Genomic DNA, 14,396 nt, shown 5'->3' with positions numbered 1-14,396 from the left:
ATGTACCAAGTTTTAAGCAAATGGTGATTAAAATCGTTTGGAATATCTATAAATTTAACACTATATACGTAATAAAGTAGGTAGGTATAGATACATTAATAAGTCGCAATAGGTATTAAATATTAATAGGTATATTTACAATGAGTAAAAAATACTATGTAATTATAATGCAAAATGTTTAATATAAATATTTATTAATTATAATGCATTTAGTAAAATCGGGTGTTTCATTTTTTTTTATATGCATGTAAATAAACGACCAAACGTACCTATACTTACATAAAAAATAGAAGTTTAGAAACATACTTAATTTATTTATCATTAGTTTTAAGTATTAAACTATTATTTATTAGTTTATTGTCTTAATAGTATATTGTGACATATATTTAATATTAAATATAATATTCAATACTCACAAGAATGGTATTATAATTATCTTAAAAGTTAAATTATTTACTCATACATAAAAATATATTTCCTTTTCATTTCATATTAAAACTATCCATCCTCCTTTATTATATTTAATAATATTTTTATAGGTGATAAAATTATTTAATTTTATACTCATATAAGTTAAACTCAATTGCAAATTTATAATTTATCTTTTATTTATTTATTTATTTATTTATTTTTTGTTCATGTATATACTTTAATTACAAACAGTTTTTAAATATTTCAAATATTATTTATTCTTGTTATATACTATAAAATTAGATTGACTTTGGTATTTTCCAGTATTATCAATTATTATAAATTATAATCAAGGAATAAGTAACTAATAACAATTAATACTATAATATAAGTACCACGCTTTATAACTTTTATTATTTTTATTGATTAACCAATCAGGTACTATATACTATTTATACATTTTATAAATCAATAGCGTCTTTCTGATTTCTAAACATATAAATTATAAACTTTACTATCTAAGGAATAAAGTCATTCATATTATAATCTACTCTAGTTTCTGTTCAATCATATCTTTACATAATAAAATCATTTTATCCATTTATTACTTGTCAATAATGTTAAAACGTACGTAGGATTTTTAATGTAGTATGGAATAAAATTTCTTCGTGATTTGTTTGTCTTTCCTTTTTCCTTTAATTCAAAACTTAAAGATAGTTATACTAAACATTAGAATAATTTAAATTTTATCATATAATCGATCGAGTTGTGATAGGATTTTGGTTAAATGTTATAACTTACCTACAACATTAATATAAACCTATATAGGTCATATAGGCCTATATGTAACCATATGGCTACACAAATATATATATATACTTATATATATATAAGAGTTATTATTTTTACGAAATTAGAATAAAATGTACACATACCGTAAATATAAACGATATAGTTTTGTAAATGAGTATTTTTCCGATCTCAGTGGGTCGATAAATATATATATTATAGAAGTTTTAATCAAACGATTCCAAGGCTTTATTGTTTTTTGTATCATTTTAATTTTACGATCAGCAATAGCAGTACTATAAACCTTACAATTTATATATAGGCTATTTGCCCATATTGTTTTTTTTTTTTTTAAAATATAAAAATTACGTTTATTATTATTGTACAAGACTTGATTTACTTGAACAGTTCAACATTATTATACTGTAAATGCGCGCGATCAAATTTCAAAAACATTTTAGACCACGCAACATTATTGTATATTATATACAATATAGCGAGTACCTAGAATGTAAAACGTCTTATACTCAACACGATGGTTCTTTACCCGATATCTCTGTTCGCACTGTATCTTCTGGGACCACTTTATACTAGCGTTTTATTCTGCGAGATAGTACATGCGTGTGACCTGCGAAAAAAAAAGACAAAACAATGACGGTATTTTATTATTTTTATGCAAATCATAATAATACTAACATACGAGCCATATATACGCACTTATATGCGGTGGAAAAAAGACCGGTACGAAACTTTTCGGCTATAAACCCCTAGAAAAAAGATTTCCTCCGTATATATATTATATATACATACACTTTATACATTTTTTATCCCCAGACTATTGCGCCATACGGTGGCAAATCTATTTATTTTCTTACCCCACTGCGTTTATATATATATATCTGCGTGTGGGTGCGTGTATATGCGCGTGTGTGCGTGCGTTTTCTTTTTTTCAATTTATCGTTTACAGGAAATTGAATCGGATTTTGTGTGTGTGCATGCGAGACCACTCCGCCCAATAAAAAGAAACACCATTTTCTCGACCTAATAAAACACAAATATATAAAGCTATCACGCATGACAATATAATACCCCTTCTCGTTTTTCCGCCATGTTTTATACATCAAATATATATATGTAATACTTACTATGTATATATATAACCACGTGTTTCTTTGTCGTCTTTCTCTACTATTTTTTTTCATTTTATTCACTCATTTCCTGTCTATTTCTATATATATGGACAGAAAACATAAACCGAACTCGATAAAAAATCATTACAGTCCGAAAATTACAGCTCAATTTCACTAGTCAACCGAAACAGCTATATTTTGCCGTAATGACCTATTGCGACCGGAAATCCTGAAAGCATTCAATTATTCAAAGGATATATATATATATATATATATATTAATCAGGATAATTTTTTTAAATTAAATTTATCAATTCATAATGTATACGTTTTATATACATAAAAATCATGTAAATTTTTCAACGATGTTATATATTTATATTATATAAATTATAATCTAGATTATAAAAATCTTAATTTATATATTTAATGTATGTGGTAAAGTTTGCTTATATATAAATAATAAATATATCATTAAATGAACGATTGTGAAAATGTGGATTTTAAAATAATTATATACCTAATCTAACCAACTTCCAATTGTGACTTTTTAGTTATCTGATAAATCATACTAAGGATTTTAAATTTTAATTAAAAGCCGTTTACCATTCATAAAATCACTTATTCAATGTGAATAAATATTGTAAAATGTCATCTATTTTTTTTTTTACTTCTGCAAGTTCTACAATTAAAAAGTTGTTAACAGAATAAAAATAAAAACAATTCAAACAGGATAGTAGATATTACTACAAAAGTCGAATATTTAAAAAAGCACACTTATTCACTTCGCATACAAAAGCTAAATATATGTTCAATTTGCCTATTTGTATGATATTAAATTCGAAATATATAATAAATTGAAGTTTTTAAAACACAATGACTATAGACGATTAAAAAATGTGACTATACAGGCACTATTTTAAACATTTTAAATGTTTATTAGAGCTTTATTTTAAACTTAAGACTTTAAATTATCAAAAAAATTAGAAAAATTGTCTCTTGAATTTTCAACATATTACATATACGATATATATACTTGATGTTCGATGTATAAAAGTTACCACATGACATTTTATCAACATTGAGAACATTCTTTGGAATACATCGGTGTAAATAAAGAGGTTATATTATATAAAACTAATTTATTCCTGACATTGCTTATGATCTAAAATTGGTATAGGTCTAATATTATATATAATTTTTATAAAACTAAAGATTTATTACACTGTTCGTATTTACATAATCAATAATAAAATATCTTTTCACCAAATACAAAAAAAAGTATTTATTCATACTAAAATTATTATCAGGTAAGTGTAGTTACAATGTATAAGGATATAATCACTATTTCCTGTTATAGAATGACGATGAACTATTTAATAGGTACTGCTTGATAAATAATAAATTATTTTATACCCTTCAGCCAGTCCTCAGATTATATAATATAGACGTTCCTTTATCCGTCTAAATTATAATTACTTTAGACAGGATATTTGGATACAAACAAAATTATAATGTTTAAATTGTTTGATTAATATTAAAAATGAAGTAATTATGTGTCACCTAAATATATATATATATATATATATAATTTTTATTGTACAAGGTAATATGCTGAAATATTTTTTTATGTGTTTTACGACATTAATCTTGCAGTATAAAGTAGTTGGAAATCAGTTTTTAATTAAAATATGCTATAAATATAAATAAGATAAATAAATAGATTAAAATATATAGATCTTAAATGTTTACGTAACTTATTAATGTAAAGAACTGAAAAAACAATTTTTTAATTATTATTTATTATATTTATAAAATATTTATATAATTTGTGTAGGACGTAGGTATAATATGTAGGTAATAGGAGTAATTTTATTTTATTTTTGTACTCACATAGAATTAATTAAATGTATTTAAATTTTGTATTTGTTTTTTAGCTTCCTACTTTAAAATAATTTTGAATCTGTTTTAAATGTAAACAAATAAAAACAGATAAAATTTAAAGAAATTACATAAAATAACACGAAACGAAATAAGATACTAGATTAAAATTAGTACTTCAACTATTGGCTTCGTTGATAAAACTGCCCTAAGTGGGCGACGATTCGAAATTAACTGTTTCTTGTAAGACTAAATATGTTCCTGTGAATATACTAACTTTTTGTTTTCAAATGAGAATCACCCTTTTTTTATGTAAATTCTTAATAAGATAACTTTTTAAAAATGTTGATGTACCTATCTAAATCAAAATTCAAACGAGTAGTTTTTGAATTATTTAACTTGATATTAAAGAAATGGATCCATGATAATATGAGTTTTAAAGCTATGGGGGTTTTGATGATTTTAACATTTTTAGTAATTAATAATATTTTTTGTACATTTTACAACTTAAAAAAACATACTGTCTAATAAATGGTATAATAAATACCAGATCTACTTAAAATAATTTTAATAATTTTAATATAATTATTATTCATAGTATATCTATTTTAATAACTTAGATACTATTAATTCAAATTTTAATTTAGATATGCCAAAATTTTCATACAAATTTGTAAATATTTTATAGTAAAATATATTATTCTTTAGTAGGGAAAAAGAAGTTTACATCACCACGGTTCACAGGGCACTTTTTAAATAGTGTAAAAAAATATAAATAATTTAAAATATTTATAAACTCTAAAAATCAGAATTTTAATAAATCAATATTTTTAAGAAAAAAAAAATAGGGGGTGAAAGCTTGGTAAATTATTATGTACAGTTCAATTTTTGAAATTCTTTGTGAGAAAAAAATATATTTTATCGTAAATATTTTAAATTTTAAATCAATTTTTGCATATTAATGAAAATTATTATTATACTTATAAGTATAATAAAAAAATAACAAAACATTGCTCATCATGTTGTAATATATGCCATCAAATATTCGTAAATTTATCAAAAATGTTAAAGATAGTTTGATGGTTGGCCTGTTATTTAACAAAAATATCTTACCTGGTTCGTTATTTAATAAAATTCCTATAACATTGGCTACGAAGCGACATTCAACGTTGGTCGTCTTGTCAATAAGTACCTATATGTTGTTATTTGATAGGTACGTAATTATTTCGTATTTTTTTCTTAAGCATCTTGATAACAGTCATCTACATAGCCTTTTCAAAGAATGGCCTCTTTTGAAATATTTTTTCCTGTAAATTCTTGTAAAAATGCTCTAAATTTTACATTTTCTTTTTTGTATAAAGGAATATTATCAAATAACATAGATTCACAATAATCTTTGTTAAACTGACATTTTTTAGTTGGTGCATTAAATTTTAGAAGCTGTTGACTTATTTTTGATTTATTAATTAAGTTAATTGACTTGGTATGTTTTTCGGTTTTAAGATGTTGAAACATAGTAAAATGTTTTTCAGGACTTCACAAAGTTTACAAAATAGTACTGATTGATCAATTGAAAACACCAAATTATGAAACATGCGATTGTAGGAGAATAGATATATTTGTTTTTACTTTAAGCATTTTTACTTGAATTTTCAAAAAAAAAAAATTACCAGACCTAGAATATTATTAGTATATTAATTATTTACGCATAGGCGATAAACTGATAACTATTACTGTACTAACGCCAGACGAAATTGACATCAACTGACCGAATACGGCGTATTTCTTATCGACTAATTTTGTTTTTATATAACACACAAATAATTGGGAAAACACACGGTACATAGATTATTTCATTATTTATATTTAGTCATTTTAATATATTTTTAACCAATTTTTAGAAAATTCCTATTAAATAATATTGTATAGTATGCATAAAATATTATTCTCTGTTGTTTAATTTTTTTTTTTTTTTTATAATTAAATATGTGAAATAATATACACTTAAAATAAAAATACAACAAAATATGTTTTTATAGAGAAAAAACAACTGAATAAACAAAATATGTAAAATAAAAATTATTATTTTAAATTCATAGTACTATGAAACAAATTTCTATATTACTTCTATAAGTCCATAGCCCTAGTTATAACACATTACGCACCCATAGAAATGGTAGACTTATATAGGATCATTTTCCCGAATTTCCACTTATAATCCTCAAAGCTTATCTTTCTCTACGAGTATTACTATAAACCATTTTCTTATAAATTCCGCTTAAAATATAAAAAGCTCACTAGCCTATTAATATTGTATATTTCCAAATTAAAATAAGTCAAAAGATCTAATGACAATTTAAATTCCTAGTATAAGAGAACATAATATTATATCTATTGATTTATTAACAGCGAGAAGGTTTCTTTAATATTATATAAATTGTATATTAGTGCAAAAAAAAAAAATAAATAAAAAATAAAATGTTTCATTAAAAAAAAAACAAAATGCGTTTAATTTAATTTGTTAATATATTTTTTTAAGCAAATCCAGATCACTTGAAATCAAAAAAGCATTATCTGATATACCTAAATTATAATACGACTAATAAGATAAATTATAATTTATAGTATGTATATGAATCCAATTCATGCAAATCCTTCTAATAATATATTATATGGTTTTATTTTTGTATTGGCACAGAGGAAAAAAACGAACGTCATTGCATGCGTTTGAAATGACTAGGTATTTTTATTTTTATTTAATTTTTTATAATACTTGTATAGGATATGTTACATTGCAGATAGGTTGTGAACACGGTATTGGAATTAATCGATTCTGACTAGTGTTTAATGACATTGGAATTGATGGAGCGCACAGTATAAACGCGTATCTTATTTATGTAGGACAGGTAGATATAATGTTCTGAAGAGGGTTTAGAGATTATTATCCAATATATAAATATTTAATAAATACGCACACACAAACATTAATATATAAAAAGTAGTTGTCAACAATGGCTCCACCTCATCATAACAAATAAACCTATACATATACACATTAGTCAATTATAATTAGTTTCAGTCAACGACGCCCACAATGAAATTAGTCGACCCACCTCTGAGTGTAGGTACCTATATACAATGTGAAAATCTTTTCGAGAAACTACGTTTATGATTTCTCCCTCTCCACAGCCATCACAATAACACACACATATATATTACTACCTATATATACAAACTCAAACAACGGAATCAAATACTAAACATACGATTTTTTTTTTTATCGAAAAACAGAACAATATTTTTATGTGTATATATATATACTTACAAAAGTACAAACCACTGCATTTATATGTTTAAGTGGGTATTTATTATATTATTATAGGTATACGGTATTACGTATGTATGATTTTAAGACGCGTACAGTTTGATTGATTATAAACAAGTTAATATACGATAATGGAACAGGGGCCCGGGGCGTGTTTAAATGATTCAAAAAATATAATGAATTACTTTTGATTAAAACCGATATGCGTTTCGAAAATAATACGAGCTATTTGTATTATACACTTTACAATAAGCGGACTAGGTATAATACGTATGTGTATTACATGTTTATAGGTTCTAAACACTATACTACCTTAAACTGTAATGATGCGACTTCGACGAAAATATTATACATATAAATCTAATACGTGAGAATAATTTGTTTCCATCCGATATCATTGTATGAAAGAGAAAGACATAATATGTACTCGAATATTCTGATCGACAGACAATAAGAATACTGTATTATAATATTATTATACGATAAGTGAATTATTTTCTGAAGTAATGAATACATATAGACATATAGTGATATTATTCTATGTAGGACGATTGTTTTAACCACTGTGAATATTTATTATTTCGAAAAGTATTAAGGGGATTCATTACCAACTGTTTCTGTCTTTTTGAAATAGATACATATACTGAACATAGAAATGTAGAGGTGTTTATTGCCAAATGTACCGATTGATCTAGTGAAGTGAAAATAAATCTAAAAATAGATTAAAATTTGTCGTTAAGTCTACTTGATATCCACGTTCCCACATTTTTTTTACTATTTTTAAAAATGTATCGCTTAACAAAGTTAAAAACTAAAATCCCTTAAGCATTGCTAAATCCAGCACTCAACTATTGTATAGGTATTCTATAAATGTAGAAAACTGAGGAAATTTCGACCTAACGGTTAAACCTACAATTGAAACGTACTTACAGTTTTATAAACATGACATATGTATATGTATAAATCTATAAATGATTATTTACCAAATTAATTAGACCATCATTGGATATAGTATATTAAATTTAGTTTTATATATAAACTGAATTACACGAGAAGATTATTACTTATTAAGTACTTTTTTAGGTATACGAACAGAAGATTCACGATAAAAGTAACTTTAACAATGCAAAGCAATAATAGACTCCGTATAATTATATACATTCTATAATTATTAAAATAAAAAACTATATATCTCATTTAAAATAAATAAATTAATATATTAATACGTTCACAAACGCTGTAATTAAATTTTATGTTTAAACACGAACACCCTCACCGCTTGACCCTCGTTCATATTAATTGAAACGTCAAATGAAAATCCGGAAAAGAAGGGCGGATCATATCATTGCGCCGTCATTCACGCCACTAATTTCTCGTCAGATATGTATAGTGTATACATGGATAGCATACAATTAAAATAGGTACATATATATAGTATATATTATATAACAGAGATGGCTTACGTGAATATGTTCAGGAGCCACATTACACATTAATAAATACAATTTTATCAAGAGCCAAAAATGTTTTTAGATACATTTTATATAGTTTGATAAAGTTTTATAATGTACAACAAAATAAAATTTAAATCCATAATAACAAATAATGTTTGATTATATAAACAAGAAGGGAGCCGCTGATGAGAACTGTAAATCACCCTTATTATATAATAATTAATATTATTATTGTTGGTATGATGTATATAGTCTTACAAAGAGAAAAAAGTTGTTTTTTTTATATGTATATCCAATGGTGTATTGGTAAATATATGTATGGGCATACGCACTACTAAAATTTGTATATTCAATCTAAACATTTTTTCTTGCTCCGAATATTCTTTTCTCTCTAGGCGTTACTCCAGAAAAAATTAACTTAATCCCTTACATCATGTTTATAACTATTAACTTCTAACGTATTACTATAAAATTAAAGACCGGTAACGCTAAGTATCAATGTCCGCTCGTTCGACTAACATCGTTATCATTATTATATTACACATATTTTTGTTTCAACATTGTGTCATCACAATATTCAAAATTCAAAACACAATAAACGATTTTTAAGTTAAATTTTTTTTTCGAGTATTATTACTATTCATAATTTTATAGTAAATTAATAAATTAGTAAATCTCAACCTATACACATAACGAATAATAACAACGCAATTTTGTAAATTCTTAACGAATGCTCTAGCAGTCAAGATTTAATTCCATAAATATTAAAAAAAGTTATTGCCCTCTACAATTTTTCTAGATATGACATTAGGCAGGTTTCATAATATTTGACTCACTTTGGAAAAAAATGTAAAAAACAATAACAATAAATATGAAAATATTGTATTCAATATTGGGTTTATGAGTTTTCAATATCTTTGTTCTAGTATCATCAGCGTCTCTATATGTTGGCTAATTAACTATGATTTCACATGTTCTTCTGGGTTCTATTGATTCAAAGGTTGCCCGTTTATATTTAAAACATTAAGTTTGCAATATTTGATATTGTGAACTTATTTCTGAGATCAATGTATATTATTATTATATTTAAGAGACTAAAATCGACAAAAATATCGAGCTAAGGTGATTCCTTAAACATGATTTAATGGCTAAAATTGGCTATTTAAAATTGACCAATTCTTTAAGCAACCCTACATTGAAGACTTTATTTTCAAATAACACGTATAAAGGTACTTAGATTTTTCATGATACTTAGGTACTCTTTGGAAATAAAAACTTTTTTTTTTTAATTAGTACCTACTTATACTTCTTACCGTATATAATTGTTATAAACAGATGATTCTTTTGAAAACTTTATATTCATATAAGCATCATGCATCAATGTACTTCCCTAGTCAATAATTTAAATGACTAATTTCTAACTTATTAAACTGTATGCTTTAGAATGGTAATTTATTAAATATTATTTAATAAATTTATTTTAAAACACAACAAATACAGCGTATACTGATAAATAAGATAAATAATTCCTTAAAACATCATAACAATATTTTCTTATGAACTATAAAATAAGTTTTATTTGGTTTTCGAGTTATTTTAGGAGCGTATACCCGTAAAATAATATTTTACGTTGGGTATAAGCTGAAAATTGAAATCTGTTGACGAGTATACACGACGTATACCCGCGTACCCACATCAATTCACTACTGTGTATGTATCATTTTCGTTCGTCCATAAACAACTGAGAATAGTTATAAAATTGTTTTTCTTTTTTTACTCAAAACGATTGAGGTCTTTTGATTATAACTGACTAGGTGATAAGTAAAAATTACTACCACCACTAAGCTGGGTGCAAAATTGTAATAAATGTATGACAATATTTTAAAATCATTTCGGTAATCGATTATAATATGATCGGTAGTGCTCGATGGGGTCAAACTTTTAATAAAATATTGGAGTATACACAATTTTAAAGCAGCAAAACTTTTCGATTTTGTAATATTTACATTAAGATTTTAACTAAGGGGAGTTAAATATTTTTCTTTGATATTCATTTTAAGCTTTTAACATGGGTTTAAATAAATTGTAGTATTATTTTCTTTTAAATTAAAGAGTAAAGTCCCTCATTGTTTGTGAGGGTTTGAAAGGGCGATTCATTGTGATTGGGTAAAGTCATTTTGATGTAAACAATGCGGATAGTAGTGTATGACTAGTATATCATCATAAGTTTTTTGTTAAGCATTCGGAATCCGCAATAATGATACATACTTTTATTGTACAATTTTGCAATCGTTTTTAATATCAATAACTGTACTACGATTTAAAGTTAGGAGAATAACTTATTTAATTTAAAATACTATTTTGAGTTGTAATATTATGCTTGTTAAGTTTATTGATATGATATTACTGACATTTTATTTAATAAATATAATAATATCTACGTAGTAAATATTACAAAGTGAATGTTCCAGATACTCGTTATTTAAAATAAATATTTCTTCATCAATTAAATTTAAATAAATTTTCATTAGTAATAATATTAATTTCAGTATCTTAATTTAAAAATTATGTTTAAAACTGCGTTATTCTACTTTACCTTATAAATATTGCAGTAAAGCACGAAAAAATATTAAAAAGTATGATATTTTATTTTTGTCCTTCGGTAATAATAATAATAATTTATAATAACTTCTAAAAAATAATAATGTACCGCCTATGCATTCATTCATTTACGCTGCATCATTGGCGCTTATTATTAGTTTTTTGCTTGGATACACTTTAAATTGTTTTTTTAATTATATAGTTATAATCATTACCTACGAACATTTTGAGTATCACAAAGAAAATATGAGTATTTCAGTATTTAATTATAGTTTAAGCTAAAATTTTACTACATAAAAACTTTGATTAATGCAAATATTAAAATACAGCAACAACTTTCTTATAATAAACAATTGTAGTAAGCATTAAGTTGACTTTAACTTCAATAAAAAATGTAGTAATAAATGTATACTACTATACCTAGTTAAGTTTTTTTAATTAACCAAGAAAATTCTAAGCACGAGATTTAAGACTTTTTACGATTATAATTAGACCCACCTTTCCTTATGCATATATTATATAGATATAGGTATACATATGTTACATATAGAAATAGTTTAAAAAAATATACAAAACACTTGATTTTACACAAATCAAAGTACCTAGCCAATAATATCTGTAAACCGTTATAAAATAATTCTGATAAAAACTCAAATTAGTTTTAAAACTGCAATATACAATATTAAATAAATAATGATATCGTAACAAAAATGTTATTTAAGAAAATAAATTAAATTTAAAATTTAATATACGTACTTATAGGACAGGTATTTAGGAAAGGTGGTCTTTATATATTTATATTTTGAGCTGTTATGCTATGCGTTTTAATTAATTACCCGCATAAAGTTAGTTAGTAATTATTAATTAATTTATTATTGTCGTTATAGGTACTTATTATTTCTAAAAATGAACTGTTGATAATAAATGATGTGAAAGTTTCACTGCTTTTCTTCGTGTATAGTGGTTATCTTATCTATTAATCACGAAGAAGATTTCCAGTTCGATCTGGGACAAAAACATTCACTTTTCTTATATTTTTTCTCTACCAATTTGTCACGATTCGCAGTATGATTTTTATTTACTTTCTGAAACTGTATAGATGTAAAAACGAATACCCCGTGTATTGGGTATAGCAAATTTAAAATTTAAATGATATTTCTTTTTCATATTATGTTATATGTATAGATAATTTTACTAATTTAATCGTTATACAATATTATGAACCTTTTATGTTCTGAAAAAAATTTCATCATTCTTATAATATCATTAACATATTTAAGTCAATAATCACACAATTTTGAGGAAATAGAATAAAGTTCTATTTATTTGAAAACAAAATAGTTTTTTACGATTTTAAAATAAATATAATAGTTTTAGGTCATTTCTTTAGTAATCTCGGATTATAATCTTAAATAAATGTAAATCCAAATAAGAAAAATAAATGTATTGGCCTATGAGACTAAAAACATGTATTTATTTTATTATAGTAATAATTATTATATTTCACATTATATAATAAATATCTATACTAATACTAACTAAATACACAAAAAAAACTGTTATATATTTACATAATCTCTGTAAAAAAATTATATTCAAATGCTTGACTGATAAACTAGAACATTGAAACACAATGTGTATGTCCCGAAAATAAGGGCACCGTTGGGACACTCAGTGGGGTATTTGAAACGACTTCGTAGAAAATGAAATAATCGTAAAAAAGTTCAATATTGTCGTCAGAAATGTGATACAAAAAAGCCCTATTATATAAAAAGATAAAAAAAAATATCAATTTTTAAATTCTTTGAATCGTTTAATTGGTTTAAACTTTAAAATAAATATTTGAGTTTACCGTTAAAACTCTGAAAACATAATAGTAAAGTATCTATATATATATTGTTCAATTGGTGTCATTTGACTAATAATAAATGTTTATTAATAGAAAAATATTTTAAATCGTATGTATTGCATTACTAAAAATTTAATAACTATAGCTTTTTAAAATAAAATATATATAAATACAAGGCTATGTGTTGGTCATATTGTTACTTGTTAGACATTTACACATTACAAAAACTGAATGTTAAAACATTTTTTTTTTCAATTAGTACATTTTTTAACATAAAATTAAATATTAAAATTATTAACTTGTATAAAAAATAAACCACCAAATATTAGGTACACATTACAGTATTACACGCAATATGTCAATATTCATATTAAGTAGGTACTTAACATTTAATAATAATTAATAATTATACGGATCAATGATCATTTGAATTTATATACAGTTTGAAATATTGTTATTATTGTCATGACGTAAAAACTCTCCTATATAAATGTATAATGTATTATTAACTATCGGGTGAAACATTCATTTTTCTTATTCATAGGTATTCGTAATTTGTAACTAATTTGTTATTTTAAACATTTTTTATTTTTTAAAACGAACTAGGTGTAATGAATTCTTCAAATATTATCAACTGTTTCCGTGGTGTAGCGGTTATCACATCTGCCTAACACGCAGAAGGTCCCCAGTTCGATCCTGGGCGGAAACATTAATTTTTTTGGAATATTTCTCAAATGTTTTTAAATATGATTATAATAGAATCTTATTCAACATTCTAATGTGTCATTTGGTGGTTAGTTTATTTACTTTTGTTTTAACTGTAGCAAGCAATTCCATTAAAACACACACTGTAAGACTATACACGAGGTAGAGAGTAGGAGGTAGTAGGTACGTCTTAATTTATTCAATCAATTTGTATGTACTATTAATTATGAACTCTGGTCAAACGCCATTAGT

General features: G+C 24.3%; 1 non-coding gene across 1 annotated transcript; it reads left to right on the top strand.

The window, feature by feature from the left end:
- Positions 1 to 14,075: 14,075 nt before the first annotated feature.
- Trnav-aac lies at positions 14,076 to 14,148 on the top strand. Its single transcript has one exon. It is a non-coding gene; the product is annotated as a tRNA-Val (tRNA).
- The last annotated feature ends 248 nt before the right edge of the window (positions 14,149 to 14,396 follow it).

The sequence above is a fragment of the Melanaphis sacchari genome, unplaced genomic scaffold (genome assembly GCF_002803265.2).
Source record: "Melanaphis sacchari strain LSU unplaced genomic scaffold, SCAv2.0 Contig128_pilon_pilon, whole genome shotgun sequence".
Classification (NCBI taxonomy): Eukaryota; Metazoa; Arthropoda; class Insecta; order Hemiptera; family Aphididae; genus Melanaphis; species Melanaphis sacchari.
The sequence above is the reverse complement of the archived record's forward strand: the minus strand, read 5'-3'. Positions and strand labels throughout refer to the sequence as shown.